Here is a 25,446-nt window from a genome sequence, read left to right as displayed (position 1 = left end):
TAAAAAAAGAAAAACACAGGACTAAGGACAGGGTGGAAAGAGAGAACAAAAGCACATACAGAGGAAAAATAGGACTGAGGGAAATACAAAGCTAGTAATCGTAACTGTGCATGTGAATGGAATGAACTCTCCAATAAAATGAAACTAAATAGCAGAATGGATTAAAAAGCAGAGTCTTACAATATGTTGTTGACAAGAAAGACATTTGACACAGAGGGACACAAAGTAAAGGTAAAAAGCTGAAACAGAATTTATTATGCATCAGCTGAAGTAAAAAGGTAGTAATTCTGATCTTACATAAAGTGAAAGTAAAAAGAGATCTTATTAAAAGAGATAAGGAAGGAAAGTACATTTTGATAAAAGGTGAAGTAAATAATGAAGTAGCAACAATACTAAATGGGTATTCACCAAGTGGTAGAGCAGGCAAGTCCCTAGAGAAGATTTTAAGTCAGTTATAGGAAGAAATAGTCAGCAAAATTATTCTAATAGGGAACCTCAACCTTCCCCTCTCAGAATCAGAAAATCTAATCATGAAATAAACAAGAAAGGCACTAGGGAGATTAATAGGATCCCATAAAATCTAGATAATAGACCTCTAGAGAAAATTGAATAGGGGCAGAAAGGAATGCACCTTTTTCTCAGCAGTATATATTATCTACACAAAAATTGACCATGTATCAGGGCACATAAACCTCACAATTAAATGCAGAAATAGTTAACTACATGCTTCCTTTCCAGACCAAAATACAATAAAATAATAATCAATAAATATCCAGGGCAAAATAGACTAAAACCAATTGGAAAGTTAATAATCAAATTCTAAAGCATGAGTGGGTCAAACAATAAACCACAGAAACAATCCAAAATTTAATCCAAGAAAATGACAATAATGAGAAACCATACCAATATCCATGGGATGCAGCCAAAGCAGTTCTTTTTTTTTTTTTAATTTTTTTATTTAATAGCCTTTTATTTACAGGATATATGCATGGGTAACTTTACAGCATTAACAATTGACAAACCTCTTGTTCCAATTTTTTACCTTTTACCCCCCCACCCCCTCCCCCAGATGACAGGATGACCAGTAGATGTTAAATACATTAAAATATAAATTAGATACACAATAAGTATACATAACCAAAACGTTATTTTGCTGTACAAAAAGAATCAGACTCTGAAATATTGTACAATTAGCTTGTGAAGGAAATCAAAAATGCAGGTGGGCATAAATATAGGGATTGGGAATTCAATGTAATGGTTTTTAGTCATCTCCCAGAGTTCTTTTTCTGGGTATAGCTAGTTCAGTTCATTACTGCTCCATTAGAAATGATTTGGTTGATCTCGTTGCTGAGGATGGCCTGGTCCATCAGAACTGGTCATCATATAGTATTGTTGTTGAAGTATATAATGATCTCCTGGTCCTGCTCATTTCACTCAGCATCAGTTCGTGTAAGTCTCTCCAGGCCTTTCTGAAATCATCCTGTTGGTCATTTCTTACAGAACAGTAATATTCCATAATTTTCATATACCACAATTTATTCAGCCATTCTCCAACTGATGGACATCCATTCAGTTTCCAGTTTTTAGCCACTACAAAAAGGGCTGCCACAAACATTCGTGCACATACAGGTACCTTTCCCTTCTTTATAATCTCTTTGGGATATAAGCCCAGTAGTAACACTGCTGGATCAAAAGGTATGCACAGTTTGATAACTTTTTGAGCATAGTTCCAAACTACTCTCCAAAATGGTTGGATTCATTAACAACTCCACCAACAAGGCATCCATGTCCCAGTTTTCCCACATCCCCTCCAACAATCATCATTATTTTTTCCTGTCATCTTAGCCAATCTAACAGGTGTGTAGTGGTATCTTAGAGTTGTCTTAATTTGCATTTCTCTGATTAATAATGACTTGGAGCATCTTTTCATATGACTAGAAATAGTTTCAATTTCTTCATCTGAGAATTGTCTGTTCATATCCTTTGACCATTTTTCAATTGGAGAATGGCTTGATGTTTTATACAAAGCAGTTCTTAGGGAAAATTTTATATCCAAATAGTTACATAAATAAAATAAAGAGGACATAAATGAATTGAACATGCAAATAAAAAAAAGCTAGAAAAAGAACAAATTAAAAGCTCCCAGTTAAATACTAAACTAGAAAATTTTAAACTCAAAGGAGAGATTAATAAAATAGAAACTAAGAAAACTCTTGAACTAATAAATAAAACTAAGAATTGGCTTTATAAAAAAATCAACAAAATATTTAAACATTTGGTTAATTTGATCAGAAAAAGGAAAGAAAATAACCAAAGCACCAGCATCAAAAATGAAAAGGGTGAATGTACCACAAGCATACCATTTTCCTCAGGCAGGAATCCATTTCTCTGAATCTTGACTTTAATGCCTGTCTCCATGCTCAAAGAAATTAAAGCAATAATTAGGAGCTATTTTGCCCAACTGAATGGCAGCAAATCTGATAATGTTAGCCAAAATGGATGAATATTTTTACAAAAATACAAATTGCTCAGGTTAACAGAAGAGGAAATAAATTACTTAAATTGTCCCATTTTAGAAAAAAGAAATTGAATACATCATTAATGTAGTTCCCAAGAAAAAATCTCAGAGACCAAATGGAATCACAAGTGAATTCTAGCAAATGCTTAAAGAATGATTAATTCAAATATTATGTAAATTATTTGGGAAAAATAGGTAAAGAAGGAGTTCTGACAAATTCCTTCTATGACTCAAATGTAGCACTGATACCTAAACCAGAAAAGGCCAAAACAGAGAAAGAAAATTATCAGATCAATCTCCCTCATGAATATTTAGGCAAAAATTTTAGATAAAATATTAGCAAATAGATTACAATAACTTATCAGTGGGATAGTACACTACAACAAGATTATATGATGATCAATTCTGATGGACATGGATCTTTTCAACAGTCAAGTGATTTAGGCCAGTTCCAAAGGTTTTGTGATGGAGAGAGTTATCTGCACCCAACAAAAGGACTGTGGATTCTGAGTGTGGATCACAACATAATATGTTCCCTTTTTGTTGTTGTTTGTTTTCTTTTTTTTTCTCTCTTTCATTTTTTTCCCCTTTTTGATCTGATTTTTCTTGTGTTGCATGATAATTGTGGAATATGTATAGAATTGCACACTTTTAAGATGTGTTCAATTATTTACCATCTAAGGGAGAGAATGGGAAGAAGGGAGGGAGAAAATAATTTGGACCACAATATTTTGCAATGGTGAATGTTGAAAACTATCTATGCATATATTTTGAAAATGAAAAAGCTTTAAAGAAAAGAATTTGATTTTTACTAGTGAAATAAAAGGAGTAAAAGGATTAATTTGTTCCCAGACAAGATCGTCATGATATAAAGAAAATAAATAAAGAGAAAAGATATTCCTAAACCAATGACAAGCATACCATTTTCCTCAGGCAGGAATCAATTTCTCTACATATTGACTTTAATGCTTATCTCCATGCTCAATCACCCTTCCAGAAATAGTCCAGGATGTTTGAGGTAATTGTTATGTCTATAGTCACTTGAGGGTGTCTTCAGTATTTTCTAGTTTCTCAAAAAGGCTGAGATGAACCAGGGTGTATAATTGCTCACCAAGACATTTTGAAGAAGTTATCATAAATCACCAGCTGAAGAAGCATTAATGTTGAAGGGTCATCTCATCCAATCCCTAGCCTCTAGGCAAGATTCTGTGCTTAATGATCCCAAAAAGATAGTTTTCTGTTTTTTTTTTTTCTTGCCTTTAAATTTCTTCAAGGAAGAAGATTTTATAACTTAGTACTCCATCCTCTAATCAGCACAAAAGATATGTCTAATTCCCCAAGGTTGAGGGAAACAAAATTGTTATTAAGTGGAAGTCACATAGCTTTTGTTCAGCCAATCTGTGTTGTATAATCATTCTCAAAGCTTTATTTATATCATGACTATAAGCACTATCTTTCTGATGCATCCTTGTAGCCACTGCCTTTGGCTTTTAATATGTAGTACTCTAGTGAGAAGCTTTTATACATTGTAGGTTCTAGGTGCCATAGTTACTATGTCAGCCTGCCATCAAACATAAATCTAAAACATTTCCATAATACAGATTCAATCCTTCTTCCCAACTCTAGTCTATCTATACAATGTGAAGTGAAATAGTCTTTTATTTTATCTTAGAAGCTAAGCATGATTACACTTTGATATTATTTACATGAGAAATTTCATTGATGTAGTGGTTACTACACAGTACAATGAGGAAAACTCTGCATTCAAATTTAAAAGATTTCAGTACTCTAATTCTGTCTTTGTTGTTTACTATGTTGTGGGACTTAGATAAGTCATTCCTTCATCTAGTTGTGTAGTCCTATCTTTTTTTTTTTTTTTTTTCTGTGCAAAATTTCTTATAAACTCTCCATTCTCTCCTCTGACACTACAAATGATCTGGTGCAGTTTCTTATCACCTCCTGTCTGAACTATTGCAGTCCTTTCATCAAATCTCTCCCTAATCTAAACTACTCTCCATCCAGCTATCAAAGTGATCTTGCTAAAGCACAGATTTTACCATATCATCCCTTGTCCCTATTCAGTCAATTCAGCAGCTCCTTATTACCACTAATATCAAATAATAAACCTTTTTGACTTTAAAAGAAAGTTTTTCATGTTCTACTCCCTTCCTACCTTTCTCGTATACCTCATTCCTCTATATGTAATAGTGTCTTGGTATCTTGTCTTGGTAAATAAAAGCAAGTTATCTGAAGCACACACACACACACACAAATCTAAGCACAAGGCACACTATTATGCTTAATCTGAATTGTAAACATTTTCTCCACCACTTTCTTAAGTCTAGACATTCAATAGAACAATAAATCAAGGGCTGGTTTGTAGCATTTGTCAATTTCCATGGTATAAATGCTTATGCTGACAATTAAATGATTAGTTTTCATGAGCCACTTCAAGATGGCTTCTACACACTGGTGTCTATGAATACTCTGTAATCCAGTGACACTTGTCACTTCAGCACAACAGCCTGCCTCCCACCTTTGGACATTTTTGCTGATGGTCCCTCATGCTTTGAATATTTCCTTCTTTATCTTTATTCACAGCTTCTTGGATTTCCTTCAAGTTGTTCTTTTGCTTTGTCCAATTCTTTGTTATCTCTTTGGAGATTTTCTTGATACAAATACTGGAATGGTTTTGCCATTTCCTTCTCCAGCTTATTTTACAGATGAAGAAACTGAGGCAGGCAAGGATATGTGATGGGATCACATAGGCATTTATGTATTTGAGGCAAGATTTGAACTCATAAAGATAGAAAATGAGTCTTCCTGACTCTAAGCCCTGCACCCTATTCCCTCTGCTCCCTTAATACACTCGGCATAGTAGTCAGAATTTCTGTCAAGACTCATATCAAATCCTACCTACTACTTTTCTGTCTTTACTGGTTCGCTGCCCCCACCTACTGTTAGTTCCTTTCTTCTATTGATTAATTCATATTTATCCTATACATGACTTCTTTATTCGTAGTTGTTTTCATTGTCTCCCCCACAGGATTGTAAGCTCCTTGACAGTAGGAACCATGTTTTTGCCTTTGTTTTTGTTTATTTCCTTAGCATTTTAACACAAGGCCTAACACACAATAAGTGCATATTCAGAAGTGTTCTTTAACAATGATTTAAGGCCAACAAGCATGAGCAACAAGAATATAATGGTTTTTTAACTGAGTCTATCAGCTTCTTGAGCTTAAGCTATATTATATATAGTTATATCACATTTCCCACATTGTCTACCAAAAAAGGTAAGTCCCACAAATTGGTACTCAATAAATAATTCTGAGGTAATTGTCAGAAGTTCTGCTTAAATCTAAAATACATTTACTGAGCCAACATGGTTGATATTAACATACTTCGTATTTTTTTTTTGTTCTTTTTAATTTCCAGGTACAATTTATAATACTGAGTTTAATATTATAAAACTTAATAAGGGTCACTGCCCAGAATAGGAATAAAAAGAAATTAGCCTTTATTCAATATCTACAGTGTACCAAGCATTGTGTCAAGAACTTTTAAAATATTATCTCACTTGGTTTTCACAATAATCATGAAAAGAAGGTATTACTATTATCCCATTTATTCTTGAGGAAACAGAGAAAAGTAAAGATAGAGTGACTTGTTCAGGGTCACACAATAACTAAGCATCTAAGACCTAAGTTAAACTTGGTTTTCCTGACTTCAAACCCTGCTTTCTATGTGTCACTCCACAAAGCTGCCAAGGATAATTCTGCTGAAATCTCCCCTAGAGGGGGTTTCATCTAGAATTATATAATAACCAAAATACAATAGATCCACAGGTTCCTTCACATATTCAATTTGGTGATTCAGCTCCAATGACAGTTACTGACCACTTTATAAATGAAGTAAAAGTAATAAAGAAGTAGATTTTTGAAAACTTAGCCTGAATTTCAAATATCAAAATAAATTGTTCTTATAGAGTTCTTTTTATTCTATAGACAATGACTGTTTGTTTCATATTCTTCTTTGAAAAAGAATAACACTTTACAGGTTGTAAAACTGATGGATTATAAATGTCAAATGATATATTCAATTATATCCAGTTATAACTTGTTAATATGCTACTTTGGTTTATATCACTGGTAGAAAAGGGAGAATAATCTTTGGGATATGTTGGGAAATGCCATTAATGTTTAAAAAATAAATACAATCTTTATTTATAATAAAACTGAGGCAGAAAGAACAATGACTAACCTAAGGCCAATGATTCAACTAAAGATAGAATGCAATCCAGCATACTAAAAGATTTAATATCTTTAAAAGCATAAAATGTTTCCATGGTCAAAGGCTTCCAGTTATATTTTAACTCAACTTTTATTCAACTGTAGCCACCCTAAGGCCCAAGAAGACTAAGGTGGGCAGAGTGGATTAAAATATCTCAAATGGAACTTGACGACAAGCCATCTCTTGCACCCAGCACAAAATACAAACATCAAAACAAAAGCTGAGAAGTTAGGATTTATCAGCAATAAAGGCACCTTTCAAAAAGCTATTGACTTCATCAAATAGAATCATAGTTAAATATGTGTCTTAAGAACATGAGCTTTCTGTATTCCAAGCACTACATACCATGCAGAATTTGAGAGAAGAGAAGAAATATGAGACATGAGAGTATCTCTATAGAATTCCACTTTCTGAGACAAACTAACCTCTTGGCTGTCTCTGGGCTTGCTCCTTTCAACAGCAGGTGAGTGACTGCCCAAGTCACGGATCACTTCTTCAACTTTGATAACATTCTTTGCCACTCAGGACATTAAGGATCTTAATGGAGGGAAGAAACATTTCCTTGAATTAGTGTGAATCATTTTGCTGGGAATAGTATAACTAGCAGTAATTTTCAGATCAATTTACATGATATTCCACTTATTTTATGCAGCTCCACATTGCTCTTCCACTTGACTGCACTAATAATATGGACCCTTAAAAATTAAAACTTTTCATCTTCACAGAGCTCATATTTTCAATTCTTATATATTGAGACATCTCCTTTGGAGTCAAATAGCTTAACCATTCAGTTTCTGCCAGGAATAATTATCTAGTTCTAAGTCCTTAGTTTCAATGAAATCAAACCCTAGAATAAGGAGGAATAATACTTTTTTCTCCTTCATCATTATTACTTCTTATCAATTGATCAAAAATCAATAAACAAATTTATTACTATGTGCTAGGCACCAAAAAAATCTAGCTACAAATTGACTTACCTCACTTGCCTGAATTTCAAAAGAAAGACTGAAAAATAGTTTCCAAAGTGGGTCACCATTAGCAAATATATTTTCCAATTATAGGATTATTAGTAGTAGTAGTAATTAACATTATTATCCAATTACAGCTGTGTTTTTTGTCAATAAGGGAAAAATCAATCATTTATTAACTATCTATTAACCACCAGGCATTTTGTTATGCTCATGGGCTACAAATAATATAAAATTGAAGTCTATTAGGCTATTGCAAGTCTTGATAATGTAAGGAATGTCACCTCTCTGTGAACAATTAATTCAATATTTTGATATAGTCATAAGGTCCCTAACTGGCATAGGAATATATCTATGGTGCAAGCTTAAGTATAGAATAAGTGGATATGAATTATTATATATTAAAAACAATTATCTAAGAAAAATGAATATTAGTTAACTTGCATATTCCAATATTAATACTTGATTTATTTATGTTATTCTGTTTAAATAAGTGTTATTTTCAAAGTTGCCTAGGAGTTTACCTGTTAGAATCAATGACATGACAGTTTAAGTCAACTTCTCAGGCACTTGGCTCCTTATCTATAAAATGGGGATTTAGACCCAATTTCTAATGTCTAGCACACTTACTGCATTTTAAGGTCCAAGGTCCCCTTCTATTTTCACATTCTTTGTGAAGTTCTATTTGAGCTGCTTCAAAGAGGTAAGAGGAGATTAACAAAGAACAGAGTGTAAAGAGATGAGAAAGGAGCATTGAGATGGTGTTAAACTATTAAGTAGGTGTTTTCAGTTTGCAGCAGATTCAGAGCCATCAGCAAAGTGACAACAAAATCTCAATCCAATTGATTTTTTTTTTTCATATATGTTAGAAGAGTCCCTATTCTTACTTTCTGTCTATGGCTATGATCTAGTTGGGGAGAACTTGTTATACATCTAGTGGAAAATGTATTTGAGCCCATATGAAGAAATTTTATGGAACAAACATTTCCCTTTCTTGTTTTTAAAAAAAGCTAAAAATGATAAAATAAAGTACTAATAGAAATCATATAGCCTAGCTTTCTAACTTCTTTTGTTCATCCTCCCCAACTCTTTCTTGATTTGAATTCAGTGACAATGCATTATCCTAGTTTTCCTTATACCAATCTTCTTATTACATTACTTTCTCCTCTTTTAATTGTCTGATTTTATATATAGCCCAATACTTATCTCTCAGTCCTCTGCTTTTATCACTGTTCTTTGGAAAGCTCCTCTTTTCTAATGATTTTACTTTTACCTCTATGCTGAAGACTGACATCTCCCATGGCCCCAGGCAACTTTCAAACTATTAGTTGCACATGAGCCTCTTTCTATATCAATGGAGTTTCCACACTATGCATTCCCTAGAAATCACAGATCCTAACTACACACACACACACACACACACACACACACACACACAGAAACAGACAGTGAGACAGAGATAGAGAAAGAAACAGAGAGACAAAGAGAGAACACATAAATTCAACACAAATGTCATTCATTAAATGGAATTAAAAAGCTAAGTGATAAGACAGATTTCTTTCAACTCTCTCTCTTACCTTCTGTGTATACATTCTTCCACAAATTACCATACCAGTAGTGGATGAGTGAATACATGTGAGGAATATAAGTTCCCAGTGGTCCTCCATCAGAATTCATGCATCCATATTCCATAGGCAAGTCTGGCATAAAACATAACTTGAACACTAGCATCAAAGCCACTGATATACAACAATAATTCAGGAAGCATAATTAAGTATCTACTATATTATAGACATTTTGTTGAAGATGAAACAGAAGTACAAAATTTGAAACAATCTCTACTCATAAGAAGTTCACATTCTAAAAGAAAAGCAACAAGTATTTATACAAAAAAAATACATATTAAAGAAATGCAACAAGGAACAAATTAGAGTAATCAGGGAAAGGACTCACTTGGTAGGTAATGCTTGTAGTATTTTCAAAGAAGAGAATTATTCTATAAGGTGAAGGTGAGAAAGGAATATATTTCAGGAGTAGGAGATAGTTAACATACTGTTATGCTGATGGGAGAGAAATTGCCACGAAAGGCTAGTTGATTGGAGGAGAAATAAAATATGGTGAAGCTAGTAAGATAGTTTGGGACCAAGTTATGAAGGACTTTAAAATCTAAACACAGGGATTTATATTTGATGCTAGGGATAAGAAGGAATTTGTGGACTTTATGGAGGAGCATGAAAAAGTCAGAGTCATGTTTAAGGTAAGTAAATCAATTTGGGGACTAATAAAGGATGGATTCGAATGGAGAGAAATTTGAGGCCAATTAGAAAATCGTTGCAGTAATAGGTAAGAGAACCAATGATATCATGAAGTGATGTTTTGACTTGTGCTTGCACCAGGATGCTAGTCCTCCTGAATACCCCATATACCTCTTGCTCTAATTACTAGTATTACAAAGGAGTTGGAAGAAATGATAACAAAAATGTTTTCAATAATTAATGGTTTTAATGTGCCTTGCACATCCTAGGAGTTGGGTTTAGTTGGGAAAAAAATGACAAAGGTTGATGACTTTTGACCTATTTTCTCTGGACAAAAATATTGCTACTTTTTAGTCTTATTTAGGCCAGTACAAAAATGCTGGTCTTCTAAAACATCTATAGCCTGTCTGTATTCTCAGTTACTCAAACCCTTTCCTGGCAGATGAAAAAGTTGATATTGGAGTTCACTAGCAAGGTCATCTAATTTCTATTTAGATTAATTTCTATATAGACTGAAAAATCCCCCAAGTTCAAAGACTATATACCCTATCCTATTAATATGCACAACACTTATCAATAATGTGTATGCACACATATTATGTGTACTTTTTTAACAGTGGTAATTCTCCACAAATACAAAGAGCAACCCCACCAAAACTTAACATATGATTTCCAAGAGCTCCTGCTGCCAAAAATAGTTTATACCTATAAACTCCTTGAAAGTAAAGAACCATCATTTGCCTTTCTTTTTAACACAATGTTTGGTGCAAAGTAAATACTTAAAAATGCTTTGTCCACTTCTATAGAAAGAACCTCTTGGTGTTTAACTAGGCTAGTATTAGGATAACAATATATATTGAGACCAATACTTGAAGACTTTGAGTTAAGGGATAAGTACAAATCACTCAATCAACAAGCATTCTTCATTAAGTATCTATGTTCCAGGTACTGTACTAGACAGTAGGGATACAAAAGTAAAAGAACCAAACAATTTGTACTTTCTAGGAGCTTAGATTCTATTGGAAGAGATAACATATGCAACAATTGGCATATAAAAGTTTTATATAGACATAAAAATACCAAATAGGGAAACAGGAGTGAACTGGGATGAATTAGGAAAGACTTCATGTAGAAGATGCTGCTTGAATTATGTTTTGAGGAGAGAGATTTTATGAAGCATTCTCCAAGTACTGGAGATGACTAGAGCAAAGGCATGAAGAGAAGTGATTCAGAGGTATTTGTGAAGAAAAAATAGAGACACCAATTTGGCTAGACCATAAAATTTAGTAAGAAGGATAATGTATAGTAAAGTTGTACAGATAAATTAGGCCAAGATTGTAGAGAGCTCTGAAAGCCAAATAGAAATTTATATTTGATCCCAAAGGCAATTGGGAAACCCTGCACTTTATTGAATGAAACAATAGGCTCTACACTAAAGAAAATCACTATAGTAGTTATGTTAATTGTGGAGCACAAAGGGAAGAGCCATGAGACAGAAAAATTAAAGGAAATAATCTAGTCAAAAAGTAAAGAGAACTTCTTGCTTTAATGAAGATAGTTACTGTGTTATAAAAAGTGGAACATGGAAGAGACAGAGACAGAGATAAAGACAGATAGGGAAAAGAAGAAGAAGAAAAAGAAGAAAAATTGTTGATAGTGTGACCAAAATCAGCTGAAGAAGATGTAAGGAAACAGGATTAAAGAGTTGTAAAGGTCCTAGCATGAGCAAGCAAAAGAGTCACATCTTCATATAAATATAATAAATATAATTAAACTAAAATAAAAAGAGAAAATGCTGGGGTATAATGTCAAGAAATTATAAGATAAGAGAGAAATCAGAGAAAAGATGAAGATGGTTCTTCCCTAGGCCTGTCTTAAGAATTCAGGGTTACCTTAATTCCATGGTATTATTTTCTAGCATAGCCCTATTGCCCCTTTAAGCTTACTTTGCACACAAAGACCTTTACCTATTTACATATTGATTCTGTATCATAAAAAAATATTACTAGATGAGTCATAAAGAATTTTATTTCTAAAGATGTGACTTCATCAGATGGGTAGAGACTATCTTCACTTATATAAATTACAAACTTTCCATGTCATGGATGGCAAATAAGTCATTACAATCATAAAAATGTATGCAATCATTTGGTTAGATATTTTTCTCATGTTGAACTTCCTCACATTTGAACAATAGACATGGTCCACAATGGAGCCTGCATTCAAATCTTTTGTTATCTTGGTAGGATTTTCCGAATCTTGCATTCTATGAACACAAGGTCACCTTCAAGTCATGATATGACAAAAAGAAGGACTGATAGAGAGTAAGCATGTAGGAGGTAATTAACAGTCTCAACGACTTGATTCTAATTAAGGTGACTGTGTGGATCCACTCTTGACTTCGGTAATCTGAGAATATAACTATCTGTCCTATGAGTCTCAATGAGTAACTCAAGAATTTTTCTGCCTCTTTCTGCAGTGATTATTGTTATTTTTCCATCCAGTGTAAGAGTAAGTAAGCATGAGAAACACTGGGGTAAAAGTCTCTCAATTTCCACTGAAGGTGTTAGATAGGAAAATAAAACTCTGTTTTTCCAAGACTAAATGTCATTTTGTTCAAACATCCAGGGCCCAGTAGTCACCTGTCACCCTCTCCCAAAGTGAGTGGAAAGGAAAGGAAAAAAGTCAAAAGATGTCTCTAATGGAGCACCAAATTAGCACATGGAAAAAAAAAAAAAAAACAAGTGCTACTCATTATGAATTGTTAATGGCCTGTTTATAGCTAAAGCTGTCACAGAAAACAAGAGACTCTGCTAAGTCAATAATTTATTTCAGGCTGTAGAATTAATTAGGAAGACAATTAAATAATTGTGAGAAAGGAAAAAAAAATGTGTTTGGACATTTTGTTTTTAAAACCCAATAGTGGTTTGCAGGGTGTTTGCATAGTGTATAGAAAGGGGAAAAAGAAAGTACTAGGAAAAGGAAATAATATTCTAGGTGTTGCTATATTAGACAAATGTTGAGGAATTGTATTTTTCTATCAATTCTGTCAAAGGAAAGTGAGTCAAACAGCAGGAAAAATTCCCACTAGGTCTGAAAAATGTATAAATGTTCTTATACTTTCATGGGAGATGTAGTGGGCAAGTATCCAGTGTCAGCAATATGTTTTACCTCTGTGTTGAGAGTTAATAATGAAGGAAAAAAGCTTTGCCTTTTACATCTGGCTTCTTAGATAGTAATAGTAAACTCCAATGAAGAGTCCTGCCACATGCATTACTATGGCACCTCCTCTTCAAGTTCACATTATTTTTTACTTTAAAATTAATCTTCAAAATAAGACCTTGAGATATTTTAGTTGTGAAACTTAAGGCAGGTAATCAATCTGTCAATAATCATTTATTAAATACCTCCTATGTGTTAGATACTCTGCTAACCACTGGTAAAAAAAAAAAAATCCCATTAAAATAAACATAAGCTGGAAAGTGATCCATGAAAAACAAGTATATTGTACATAAAATTTCATAGTTTGGAATGGAGAGAAAAACTAAAAATCATATAACCTAACCTCTTATTTCACAGAATAAAGAAATTGATATGAGAGTAGTTAATTGACTTGACCATAATCATACAAGTAGTGAATAGCACTGCAGAAATTCATAATTATATCTATCCTAAAACTTCAAATCCACATCTTTTTCTATCATACTATGTCTACATTGAGCAAAAATATTTCTATTACTTAATAATTTCTAGTATTGAATAAACCATAATTACTTAATAACAAATAGTCAAGTATTCATAATATTTAATAAAATTACTAAATGTTTGTTAATTAATAATTTTTTGTAATTATGCCTTATTGAGCTGACTAAAAAGAACTACACATAGTAAATGTTTCCTCTGGGTTCTAATATTGTAATAATTATTCCCTGCATGGAAGAAAAGAAATGTTCTTCTATCCCCTCAACAAATAACCTTTTAGATGCAGAATAAAATGTAGCAAAGAACACAGGACTGGGAGTCAGAAGAAATGTGTTTGAAGCAATTGTGGGGTTTAGTTTCCTCATTTTAAATTAAAGGAGTAGACAGGATAATTTTTCAAGTACTTCACAAGCCTGAATCCTAGAATGCCCTCAACTCTTCTTTCCATTTAAAATGGGCAGGCAGCATGATACAGTAGACATTAAAGTAGATTTAGGTCAAAAGACTTGGTTTTGAATTTTGGTTCTGCCTCCTTAATTCTTATGTGACCTTGAATAAATCACTTAACCTCTTTTTAAACCTCATTTTCTTATCTTTAAAGAAAGGTGGTGGTATTTGACCTCTAAGGTCCTTTCCAATTCTGAATCTAAGAGTATATGATGGTCTCCCATATCTATTAACATCATTGCTCCAGGAAGGGATTTGTTGTTTTCCTCCACTAAAATGTTAGGCTATTGGAGAGTAGAACTATAACTCTCATTTGCTTATATTTGCACCCATATTCCTTTCCCAGCTACTTTTCATTATCCCTTTGTATGTCTTACCCATTTGGAATACAAATTCTCCAAAGGTAGGATAGAAACAATTTTGTTTGCTTTATTTGTATCCTATGCTTAGCACAATTCCTGGCACACACTAAGCTTTGATAAATGCTTTATTCATTTATCTACCAAAAGGTAAGATAATATACTTCAATGATAGAGTTATGGAATAACTTAATGAATAGGAGTGAGAGAAGATGACTATATCATATCCTCTCCACAGTAATCAACCATGACACTTATCTCAAAAAACAAAACAAAACAAACAAACAAACAACAACAACAATTAAAAAAACACTTCCCCTGCCTTTACTCATTATTGTCCAATAACAGCATACTCCAGAATTTGGGTTCTTGAGGAAGTTTTTTAACTTTCCACTTCTGTGGTGTTCTCTTCTTTAATGTAATAGTTCTCTCTGAGAGCAGGTTTCTTAGGGAGGTTTTCTAGAGGCAACCTCAGTATCAGTTCAGATCAATAATCACTCCAAACGCAGCTAGGAGATAAAAGTTCAAACTTTTATTTTCTCCTTCCAAAATAGCCTGGTTAGTTTTTCTTAGAGGCCTATCTTTCTGCTTGGTTCCAAGAGCTCTTGCAGTTTTCCTTTGCCTCTGCTTTCTTCAGCCTCCAGCCAGCACCAAGGTGAAAGTTGGAATGAATCTGCCTCCACCTCTGAGAGTGGGCTAGTGGGTTTCCTCCCAGAGTGCTCCTCTCCAAAAGAGAGGGCTTGTGGGCTTCTATCTCTCCCAGAGTGCTCCTGGCTCTCAATCTCCCAGAGTGCTCTGTGTCTGGCCCTAAAGAGCTTCTTGCTTATATGCTGTTCACTAAGTACACACTAATCATTATATCACTGGGAAACCATTATTTGTTATATGATTAAATAAATGCTAAACTAGATTTAAACATTGTCTCCTCAATTCCTCTTAGTACCTTGTTTCAAGTTCTGGCCCATAACATCTCCTCATAGGATCAGATCAATCATACTGAACCATGCTAAATTAGATAATTATTGTGTCTATCAACTCCAATGAGTTAACAGTTTGTAAGGATTCCAAGACACTTCTGTACCAGTGCTTCTTCAAAGCACTTATAATTTAACTCCAGCCTGGGTACCCATATCAGCAGCACCACATATTACATAGTAATATCACCCCATCCCAATTCTCTCTTCTTCTGTCTAGATCTGCTTATCTAGGCATCAGAGCAGATGCTTCTAACCTAATAGATTCAGCACTTCTTAGCAGGCACAGGTAATGGAGAATACTAAAAACCTTTCTCATTTTGGGTAATATAGAGTCAGACCCACACCATAAAACAAAACTGGATAGATTGCTATTTGTATCACCAATCTAATTATATTATCCTTTCCACAAAGCCCATGTTCTTTCTGAATTTTTACATTTCTATCAACTTTTAAAGTATTATCTTATTAAGCATCACAATGCTTATTATAGTCAATCAGGTTAATCCTCAACACCATAGTTTCTTAATCCCCATATATGCCAGAAGATGTCAAATATTATCAATTATAACTCCAAGATTGCCTTTAAAATTCTCCCCTTTAATCACACAGCCATCACCCTACTTCACATTCTTAGCACATCTTTATTAGACTATCTAAAGGGACTCTTCATATTTTTCTCCATCTCACAATTCTCCATAATCCAATCCATCTTCCACATGTCTATCAAAGTATTCCCAAAGTACAAGATTGACCTTATTATCCCCTGCATCCTATTTAAACTCCAGTGGTTCCTTATTACTACCTTAATCAAATATGAATTCATTTGTTTAGAATTTTAAGCCTTTCACTATCTGCCCTAACCTACTTTTCCACCCATATTATAAATTATTACTCTTCTATTACTCTGTGGTCTAATCAAACTGACCTTCTTGCTGTTCCTCACATTCATACAAAAATATTATCAAAACATCCCAGTATGTAAAGGATATTAAATTATTATTGTACCTATTAAGTAGAACCACATAAAGAAAAAGAAATGTATTGATATAGAAAAAATTTCTGCTAATTTTGGAGCCCAGTAGTTAAACTGATAGAATTGGAACCAGGAAGCCTGAGGTGTACATCTCACCTCACAAAGTTTGTTAAGTGATCATGAACAAATTATTTAATCTCTTTGAGCATCAAGCAGCATTTTAACACTCTTAGATGGAAATAGGACCTTAGCCAAATATATTGATTGATAGTCTGAATAAAGAAAAAATGTAATGGTACCTACCCCCATTCCAAAGGACTACATGACAATTAGGCATTAACAGAAATTATTGAAATTCCCAAGAATAGCTAAAAAAGCAGTTTCCTACTGTAGCCTTTTGCCAAAAGAACTAGTATAATTCTGAAGTCACATAGCTAACAAAGAGATGGGAAATTTAAATGAAAAATGATTGTTATATTCATAACACCTTCCAAACTCACTCTTTTTCTTCCCTATCCTTATAATATTAAAAAAAAAATCTCCTCATACCAAAATCTTTGGTTTTGCTTTTTATACTGTTGAATAGAAATGTGATTTTTAACAATGTATTGATTACAATGAAATTCTACTACTAATCAAAATATATGTTCTAGTGTATGTGTTACAATGATATTTGATCATAATTCAGCACAATGGCACTTAATATTTGCTGCTTTGATTGATCACTATTGTTAAGAAAACAAGTGGAGAAAGTAAATTATTTTTTCAAGGTAAAGTCTAGTAAATGAAGGAAGTCAATCCTTACTTCTATCCGTGAGAGCTATTTCTTATGTGTGTGATCTTAAGAAAATATTCCTTTCTGGTTTTTTCATTTTCTCCTCTCTAAAAAGAAAGCTTCAAGTTGATTCAGGCTAGTTCTAATGGTCTTGGGATGAAGAGAGCCATCTGCATCTAGAGAGAGGATGGTGAGTTACTGATTGTGGATCACAACATAATATTTTCACTTTTTTGTTGTTTGCTTGCTTTTTTGTTTTCTTTCTCATTTTTTTTCCTTTTTGATAGAATTTCCTTTTGTACAATTCATATAGATATATATGTGTGTGTATGTGTATATATATATATAGTACATGTTTAACATATATTGAATTACTTTCCATCTAGGGGAGGGTGTGGGGGAAGGGAAGGAGAAAAACATTTGGAACACAAGGTTTCAACTATCTATGCTTGTTTTGAAAATAAAAAGCTTTTTTTAAAAATGAGAGCTTTAATTGGTTTCAAAGATCCCTTATCTCTAAATTTTGGAATTATTAACAAAAAAAGGATGAATCTCAGGGAAGGTATAGGATTAGGAATACCTGTTACAACCCAATATCCAGTTTTCAACTCTCCCTATTCCTACTAGAGGTAGACAGTGGACAAGGCAGGCCTATTCTCCCCATCCTGATCTTTCTTACAATGCCAATCTATTCTCCATTGTACCAGGTAAGATTCTTTGTAAAAGATTTTGTAGAAGACTTCCAGTGAATTGAGAGGCTAGGAAAAGGGGATTAATGTTTGATATTATTCTTAATGACAATGAGTAGCATTTATGTAAAGCAAAATGCTTTGCCTGTGTCATTTCATTTGATTCTCACAATAACCATAGGAGGTGGATGCTATCATTATCTTTATTTTATAGATGAGAAAACTGAAGCTGAGAAAGGTTAAGTAACTTATTAAGATATTAAATATTTGAAGCAGGATTTTAACTCACATCTTTCTAATTTCCAAATCCAATGTTTCTGATTATTCTAGACCTGTATGGATCCATATTTGAAATTTTTCCAGTTTTATAGAATCTGTCATAACTTATATTTCATAAGCAGAAGCTCTGTGAACTCAGGGTTACTTCCATAGAACTACAGGGTCACTTCCCTAATGCAGCATTGGAGGAAGAATTTTGGGCAAGATTCCAGTGTCATAATATTTCTTTTTTCCAAGAACTAACCTAAATAAATACAGAGAGATCATCACCTGCTTAAATCAAAATATAAAATAGCCCTTATTCCAGTGCAAATACTGTCACTGCAGTGAGGGCTAAAGAATAATGGGAGAAAGGGCAAAAAGTGTTCAAAATCATATTGCTTTTAGACTCATTTTTAAAGTATTTTAACTATTTGTAAACTCAATATGATTTTTTTCAATGACAAGGAAGCTCCTAAACTTAGCATAAAGGCAAGTAAGAGATAAAAAGAAGGTTGTACTACCTGAAAAAATGCCTCAAGTTTTTTTTTGGGAAAGGCAAATTGGTGGAGTTTATTCCACTGTATGCCTAGGCAACAAGAAATATCATTTCAAAGAACTCTTGTTCATCATACCTTTGCAATATTTCTACTTAGCTTAAAGAAGTAAATTACCCAAACACCTATGCAGCCATGTAGCATATGTACCATCATCTGTTGCAGGCACTAATTAGAGAAGCAGTCCCTTTTGTTGTAGTTCAATCCTTTTCAGACTTGTTCAATTCTTCCTAACCCTATTATGTTTTCTGGAAATACATACTGCTGTAGTTTGCCATTTCCTTTTTTAACTTGTTTTACAAATGGGGAAATTGAGACAAATAGGGGTAAGTGATTTGCTCAGGGTCACACAGGTAGTAAATGTCTAAGGCTAATTTTGAACTCAGGAAGGTGTCTTCCTAACTCCAGGCAAGGCACTGTAATCACTGCACCACCTCACTGCCTTCTCTTGGGTCCAATTGAACACTGAAATTTTGTTCAGTATCCTTTTAGGCACGAGTGACTAAGGTACTAAAACTTTCAGTAATGAAAAGTCTTTTGGTTGGGTAGGAAAGCCAGAAGGACTGAAGATAATTCAGGATGCCAGGAGCCAGAACTGAGTTCATGGAATATGACAGATATAGTTCTCCCTCCCTCAGTCCTTTTGTTTTTTCTTGGTATAGGCAAGAACTACAGAGTTGCCAGGTATGGGGGAGGATAGTAGCTGCACTCTGCCTCACTGGATCCTCTTGTGACTTGTGTCCATAATATTGAATGAAAAAATTGGACATTCAACGAACTTGAAGATTTTCAGGACTTTCAATCAAACTTGAACTCAATAGAAAATTTAACATATAAGAGCTAATATCAAAGATCAATTTCAAAAAATTTAAAATAAACACATTGTTCATATTTTTTACATGGAAATATATGACAGATATTTAAGACTGATATCAGCATATGAGTAGCTAAAAAGAAAAGACTGGGGCAAAGTTGAGTATGAGCTGGCTCTAAAAAACAAAACTATCTAGGAAAAGGTAAAAATAATAATTTTATTATACAAATTAAGGACAGAGGAAGAATAGACATAGAAGTATTAGAGGGAAAGAATCCACCAATAACCTTCTAAAACAAAACACCCAAGAAAACTCCCAGTAATATTATAGCCAAATTTCAGAATTCCCAGGTCAAAGAGAAAATGTTTCCAGCATCTAGAAAGAGACTACTCAAATGCAATAAAGTCACAGTCTGGATGGAGAAGAGGGCTTGGAGTTCTCAAAAATCTATTCATATCAGGAATGGACTAAATAGGCAACACTACATATATAACATGAAGAGTGCAGCTCTCTCCAAATCTATAAAAAAAATAAAGAGGAAGGGATGGATGGAAGGGGAAAGGAAGGGTGGGGGAAAGAAAACAAGAAAAGAATTCACGGGGACGGGGTAAGTACTAGCAAAGCAAGTTAAGGAGCAGAATTAAAGCAAAAGAGTTAGTAGGGATAGGAAAGAACGAGATATACCAATAAGGACCAGGAGCAGAATTTATTAGAAAAAAAAGTATGGCAAATAATCAGTGATCTTAGACAATATCAGACTTAAAGATTCAATTAAGAGATAAATCCACATCTACAGTCATACTAATATTGTTTTAGATGCATGTTTACATATGATTAATGTGTATCTCTCTCCATATATGTGTGTATGTGTGTGCAAGAGTATATGTAGACATTTATACATTTTGCTCTATGTATGTGCATATATAGTTATATGTACGGGGCTTTGTGGAAGGAGGTTGAATGCGTGTGTGTGTGCGTGTGTGTGTGTGTGTGTTTTAGAGCAAAAGTGTGTGTGCTTGTGTGTACGTTTGTATGTATATATTTATATATGTATTTAGAAATATATCTATGCTTAACTATAGCTACTCAGGTATGTGGCAGGGGAAAGAATGAACTAAAATGAATGCATAGCATAGAACAAAAGAACAACCTACAAGAAAGCAAAGAAAAGGTGGATACTCATGAATATAATTTCTTCTACTATCACATATCCTTTTTTGAACTGACATCTTATTCTTATATATTTTGAATCCTACTTGACATTCTGCTCAACACATGACAATGTTCTATTTTGCTCTGTTCTCTTTCATCTTCCTTTTCAATTTTCATTTTTTCAATTTTTTTAATTATTAAAAAGAAAAGTACATCCAGATAAAAATGGAAAGGTGGCTGACCTGCACTTCTTCCTTAAATGGAAGTTCTGGGAGGAAAGGTCTTTGTCCTCTAACTAGAGGAAAAGAAGGGATCCCAACAGTCAGAAGGTACTGATGAGGTATAAGTACTAAAGCTGATCACAATCTTAGGGAGAAGCTTAGTGGTCATGTGTTCCAATTCTCTTATTTAAAAGATTATGTTAAAGTATTTATTAAATTTTTTATGGGACAGGTACATGGAATTATCCCCATAGAGATGATGATTGAAATAAAGGCCCCATGTAAGTAAGTACAGAGTGAAAAGAGAACGTTTCAGGACAGAATGTTAAGGGGCAAACACAAACAGAGGACATGACATATTTATCGAACCAATAAAGAATAGTGAAAAGGAGTAGTTGGAGAGATGGGAGAAGAATGAGGGAAGTCAGTTTAAAAAATCTAGAGAGGAAAGAGTAACTGAAAAATATGGTGATACTTTCAAATGGTATAAAAAGATCGTTGAAAAAAACACATTAGATTTGGCAAAAAAAAGAAATTAGAGATAACTCCAAAGAAGGAAATTTTAATTGAAGGATGAATCTAGAAATCAGAGTGTAGAGAATTTAAAGGACTGTGGGGAGAAATGGAGAAACTGATTGCAGATGACTTGTTCAAGAGTTTAGTCATGAAGGGCAATAGAGATATATGCAGGAAGATAACAACAAAAAGGTAAGGTCAAGTAAATTTTTGTTTTAGCTTGATTTCTTTTGTTTATTTTTAAAAATGGGGGAAACGTGGCTATATTTGTAGGCAGCCTGGAAGCAGTAATAAGAGAGGGATTGGAATTAAGATATAAAGTGTATGGAATGATCGAAGAAGATAGGATCAAGAATGAATGTAAAGGGAAATATTAAACAAAAAGAGGGGGCATCTCTTTTTTTTTTTTTGACAGAAAAAAGGAGGTCATAGTGAGGGAATATGTCTGACAAAGTGAATTTAGGAGGAGGGGATGAGAAAGAATGTTCAGAGCATATTCTCATTTTTTTTAAAGTGATGTATGAGCCAAGATCCATTGGATTAAGAGTATGGGGAGAGTTGTTTTGTCATTTCAATCATATCTGACTCTTTGATGAACCATACCCCATTTGGGTATTTTCTTAATAAAGATAATGGGATGGTTTGGTATTCCCTTCTGCAGTTAATTTTATAAATGAGGGAACTGAGGTAAACAGGGTTAAATAACTTGCTTAGTGAGACATTTGTTTTAGAGAAAATTCTCTCTCGCCTCATTAAAAACGGGGGAGAGGAAAAGGGAAAAGAAAAAGAGTAATAAGGGAAGGAAAGGGGAAAGACTCAAAAGGGGGGAGGGAGGGATTATAAAGAGGGGAAGCATCGTGATTCAAGAGGGGTACATAAGTTTAAAAGGGGGAAAGAGGGTTGGGGGAGGCAAGAATAAGTAAAGCATAATCTGGGGTTATTAGGATGGCAGGAAATACAGATTTAGTAATTCTAACCGTAAATGTGAATGGGGTGAACTCCCCCATAAAGAGGAGGTAGATAGCAGACTGGATCAAAAGTCAGAACCCTACAATATGTTGTTTACAAGAAACACATTTAAAGCAGGGGGATACATATAGAGTAAAGGTAAAAGGCTGGAGCAAAATCTATTATGCTTCAGGTGAAGTCAAAAAAGCAGGGCTAGCCATCCTTATCTCAGATAAAGTAAAAGCAAAAATTGATCTAATTAAAAGAGATAAGGAAGGAAACTACATCCTGCTAAAGGGTAGCATAAACAATGAAGCAATATCAATATTAAACATATATGCACCAAGTGGTATGGCATCCAACTTCCTAAAGGAGAAGTTAAGAGAGTGCAAGAAGAAATAGACAACAAAACAGTAATAGTAGGAGATCTCAACCTTGCACTCTCAGAATTAGACAAATCAAACCACAAAACAAATAAGAAAGAAATGAAAGAAGTAAATAGAATATTAGAAAAATTAGGTATGTTGGATCTTTGGAGAAAATTGAATGGAGATAGAAAGGAATATACTTTCTTCTCAGCAGTTCATGGAACCTATTCAAAAATTGACCATATATTAGGACATAAAGACCTCAAAATTAAATGCAAGAAAGCAGAAATAGTAAATGCTTTCTTTCAGATCATGATGCAATAAAACTACATTCAACAAAAAGTTAGGGGAAATAGACCAAAAAGTAATTGAAACTAAACAATCTCATCTTAAAGAATGATTGGGTGAAGCAGCAAATTATAGATACAATTAATAATTTCACTCAAGATAATGACAATGATGAGACATCATACCAAAATTTGTGGGATGCAGCCAAAGCGGTAATAAGAGGGAATTTTATATCCTTAGAGGCTTACTTGAATAAAACAGAGAAAGAAAAGATTAACGAATTGGGCTTGCAATTAAAAAAACTAAAAAAAGACCAAATTAAAACCCCCAATCAAATACTAAATTGGAAATTCTAAAATTAAAAGGAGAAATTAAAAATATTGAAAGTAAAAAAACTATTGAACTAATTAATAAAACTAAGAGTTGGTTCTATGAAAAGCCAATAAAATAGATAAGCCTTTGGTAAATCTGATTAGAAAAAGGAGAGAGGAAAATGAAATTAGTAGTCTTAAAAATGAAAAGGGAGAACTTTCCACCAATGAAGAGGAAATTAGAGAAATAATAAGGAGTTATTTTGCTCAACTTGATGCCAATAAATTTGATAACCTAAGTGAAATGGATGACTACCTCCAAAAATATAGACTTCCCAGACTAACAGAGGAGGAAGTAAATTGCTTGAATAGTCCCATTTCAGAAAAAGAAATAGAACAGGCAATTAAACAACTCCCTAAAAAAAATCCCCAGGACCAGATGGATTTACATGTGAATTTTACCAAACATTTAAAGAACAATTGGCCCCAATGCTATATAAATTATTTGATAAAATAGGGAATGAAGGAGTCCTACCAAATTCCTTCTATGACACAGACATGGTACTGATACCTAAACCAGGTAGGCTGAAAACAGAGAAAGAAAATTATAGACCAATCTCCCTAATGAATATTGATGCTAAAATCTTAAATAAGATATTAGCAAAAAGACTACAGAAAATCATCTCCAAGATAATACACTATGATCAAGTAGGATTTATACCAGGAATGCAGGGCTGGTTCAATATTAGGAAAACTATCAATATAATTGGCCATGTTAATAACCAAATTAACAAAACCATATGATCATCTCAATAGATGCAGAAAAGCATTTGATAAAATCCAACATCCATTCCTATTAAAAACACTTGAGAGTATAGGAATAAATGGACTTTTCCTTAAAATAATCAGCAGCATCTATTTAAAACCAGCAGTAAGCATCATGTAATGGAGACAAACTGCAACCATTCCCAATAAGATCTGGAGTGAAACAAGGTTGCCCACTATCACCGTTACTATTTAATATTGTATTAGAAACGATAGCTTTAGCAATAAGAGCTGAGAAAGAGATTAAAGGAATAAGAATAGGCAAGGAGGAAACCAAATTATCACTCTTTGCCGATGACATGATGGTATACTTAGAGAACCCCAGAGATTCTGCTAAAAAGTTATTAGAAATAATCCACAACTTAGCTAAAGTTGTGGATATAAAATAAACCCACATAAGTCATCAGCATTCTTATATATCACTAACAAAATCCAACAGTCAGAGTTACAAAGAGAAATTCCATTTAAAGTAACTACTGATAATATAAAATATTTAGGAATCTATCTGCCAAGGGAAAATCAGAAACTTTATGAGCAAAATTACAGACCACTTTTCACACAAATTAAGTCTGATCTAATCAATTGGAAAAATATTAAATGCTCTTGGATAGCATTTATAATGCAATATTATATATATATATATATATATATATATATATATATATATATATATATATATATATATTATATAGCAAATATAATAAAGATGACAATATTACCTAAACTAATCTATTTATTTAGCGCTATACCAATCAGAGTCCCAAAAACTATTTTAATGATCTAGAAAAATAAAACAAAGTTCATATGGAAAACAAAAGGTCAAGAATTTCAAGGGAATTAATGAAAAAAAAATCAAATGAAGGTGGCTTAGCTGTACCAGATCTAAAATTATATTGTAGAGCAGCAGTTACCAAAACTATTTGGTATTGGCTAAGGAATAGATTAATTGATCAGTGGAATAGATTAGGTTCAAGGGATAAAACAGTCAACAAATATAGCAACCTACCTAGTCTTTGACAAACCCAAAGATCCCAGCTTTTGGGATAAGAACTTACTGTTTGATAAAAATTGCTGGGAAAATTGGAAACTAATATGGCAGAAACTAGGCATTGATCCATACTTAACGCCGTACACCAAGATAAGGTCAAAATGGGTTCATGACCTAGGCATAAAGAATGAAATTATTAATAAATTAGAGGAACACAGGATAGTTTACCTCTCAGACATTTGGAAG

This window comes from Sarcophilus harrisii, chromosome 2 (genome assembly GCF_902635505.1).
Source record: "Sarcophilus harrisii chromosome 2, mSarHar1.11, whole genome shotgun sequence".
NCBI classification, from domain to species: Eukaryota; Metazoa; Chordata; class Mammalia; order Dasyuromorphia; family Dasyuridae; genus Sarcophilus; species Sarcophilus harrisii.
The sequence above is the reverse complement of the archived record's forward strand: the minus strand, read 5'-3'. Positions refer to the sequence as shown.